This window comes from Antrostomus carolinensis, unplaced genomic scaffold, assembly GCF_000700745.2.
Source record: "Antrostomus carolinensis isolate BGI_N321 unplaced genomic scaffold, ASM70074v2 scaffold15511, whole genome shotgun sequence".
NCBI classification, from domain to species: domain Eukaryota; kingdom Metazoa; phylum Chordata; class Aves; order Caprimulgiformes; family Caprimulgidae; genus Antrostomus; species Antrostomus carolinensis.
Window position 1 is genome coordinate 9,869 of NW_010294915.1, and position 264 is coordinate 10,132.

Below are 264 nucleotides of genomic sequence, written 5' to 3' on the forward strand. Positions count from 1 at the left end.
CCCCAGCTCTGCCACCAGCACAGACGAACCCCACCGCTAATGATGCCTCCTGGGAGGCAGGTGCACCCCAACCCATCCTCCATCCTGGAGATGCTGCACGAGCTCAGGACTCCCTTCCACACCGTGAAGTTTGGCAATTCCATCCCAAACCCTCTGATGGCCACGAAATTTCCATCCCAAACCTTCTGACTGCCACAAAATTGGGCAATTCCATCCCAAACCCTCCAACGGCCACAGAAAAAACACATTTATTTACCCAAAATT

General features: G+C 53.0%; 1 protein-coding gene across 1 annotated transcript in view; it reads right to left on the bottom strand.

Moving 5' to 3' along the window:
• Nucleotides 1-264, bottom strand: part of LOC104532567 (serine/threonine-protein kinase 10-like) — a 9,082-nt gene that overhangs the window by 7,233 nt on the left and 1,585 nt on the right. The window lies entirely within an intron of this gene.